This window comes from Carlito syrichta, unplaced genomic scaffold, assembly GCF_000164805.1.
Source record: "Carlito syrichta isolate Samal-C Ts95f unplaced genomic scaffold, Tarsius_syrichta-2.0.1 Scaffold302040, whole genome shotgun sequence".
NCBI lineage: Eukaryota > Metazoa > Chordata > Mammalia > Primates > Tarsiidae > Carlito > Carlito syrichta.
In genome coordinates this window covers 283,681-286,044 of record NW_007246136.1, presented here as the reverse complement: position 1 = coordinate 286,044, position 2,364 = coordinate 283,681, and positions in this window count along the sequence as shown.

The following is a 2,364-nucleotide window of genomic DNA, read 5'->3' as shown; positions in this document are numbered from 1 at the left end:
TAGAATAGATTAAAGTTCATGGCATTTAGAAAGTGTAAGAATTGATACAGAATTTTTATTTCAAGTACAAACATAAAATACACAATAACTCTAAATACTGTATCATAATGTAAAGTATATATTTTCCTATGGTTTCAAAAAGTTTTAGAAATATGCTCTTGGTAATAGTTATGACTGAATAAGCTTGTTATTTTAATATTACAAAGTATTATACTAAGGAACGTAAGAGAGTTTCCTCAACCTGTTAAAAACATATCTATGGAAAACTGACAAGTAGCCACATGCTTAGTGGTAGAATACAGAATGCCTTAGAGTTAACATGTGGGACAAGGCAGGATGCTCTATTTTACACTTTTATTAAACATTGTAATGGAGATTATGTTCAGTGCAATCAGGCAAGAAATAAAGAAAAAAGTATCCATTTTTTTAAAGAAATAAAACTAACCATTGGCATGTTACATGATTGTCTACTTTTGAAAGTCTGGTGAACTCTACAGAAAAAGATACTAGAACTAATAAGTGAGCTTTGCAGGGTTTCCAGACATAAGGTCAATAAGGAAAAATCAAGTTTATATTTATATGCTGGCAACAAAAAATGAGAAGTTAAAATATAAAATCCTGACTCTGTACAATAGCATCAACACATTTGAAATAGCAGCAAGTGTGAAAAAAACTAATGAAAAATCTCTATACTAAAAATACAAAATAAAGGTGGAAGAATTTAAAGATCTTAATGAACAGAGGGATATACATGTTTACCAGTTGCAAACTCTATGTTGTTGAGATGATAATTCTTTATGTAAATTTATCTACAGATTCAAAACAATCCCAATAAAAATTTTAACAAGTATTTTTGTTGTTGAAATTGACAGGCTAATTCTAAAATTTTACAGAAATGAAAATGGAGTAGAGAGGCCAAACAACTCTGAAAAGGAATATGCACTTGGAGGGCTGACACTACCTAATTTCAAAAATAAGCATAAAACTATAATAAACAAAATAGCATGATATTGGTTAAAGATAAACAAATATATCAATGAAACAGAATAGAGACTTGAGAAATAAAACTACTATATAGATATACTAGGGGAACCCCCCCACAAAACAGAGTTATCATTTGTAGGGCAAACCCCTTGTACTATAATTTTCCCTCTTTAGGTAATTGTTCTTGGAACCCATTGGCATAACTGTACCAGCTAGCGTTGTTGTGAGAAGCTGCATTCAACTTCAGTAAACTTTTTTCTTTTTTTGAGATTCAAAATATTTGCCCATTTTATGTGAATGACTTACAAGTGCATCTGCCTACAACGGTTTGAGAGTTCAGCAGTTTTTGACCAAAAATGGCATGATCCCCATATCCCACCCTCCCTATTCATGTATCTCATCCCATCAACATTTTTGCTTGTTTCTGTTTTTTTGTTTCCCCAGATGAAAAAGTCCTCAAAGGGAAATTTTTTGCTGATGTGGAAGAGGTAAAACAAAAAATGGCAGAGGCACTAAAAGACATCAAAATTGACAAGTTCAAAAACTGTTTTACAGCCATAAGTGGTGGCTCAAGCCAGAGATCCCAGCATTATTGATACACCTAACAACGTAGATAAATTTCAAAATAACATACTGAATGAAAGATAACAAAAATGTTTATTTAGTCTCCATTTATTTAAACACTAGGAAGACAAATATAGGTGGCAGAAAGCAGGTCACTGGTTGCTTGGGTTTGGGTAGTGGTAAATGGTGGGAGAAATAACTTTTTGAGGTAACATACATATCCACTTTCTTTAGTGGTTACTGCTTAATGAGTGTATACATATTTAAAATTCATCAAATTGAATGTTTTAAAAAGGTGTAGTTTAATATATGCCAACAATACCTTAATAAATCTATTAAATATGGTAAAAGAGGAAAAAAACACTAAAATTTTACATGATTTAAGTAAAATAAATTAAGTCCCATAAGTAGCTTTTCTTGACCTAAAGGAGGATTTGGAGAGATAATTAATGTCGTCAGTAAAGTACCAGACTAGTACTGCAGAAGTTCCAATTTAAATCCTATGATGGCCATTTAACTTATGTGTGAACATTAATGATATTCTAATGTCACTAAGGTTTATTGTTTCACATATACAATGGAAATAAAATCTACATGATCCTAATGCTGTGACACAACCTTGCTCCATATATGAGTGCTTCATTTTATTTCGCCCCTATGCCATAAAATTATTTGTGTAAAGCGGCAATTTACATTGAAATATAAATCAAAATATTCTTTATTTTAAAAATAGTGGTTAAAATTTGTTTTGTGTTTACTGAGTACACTGAACTATTCCAGTTGCTCTGAATACAATATGTAAAAATTAATACACAA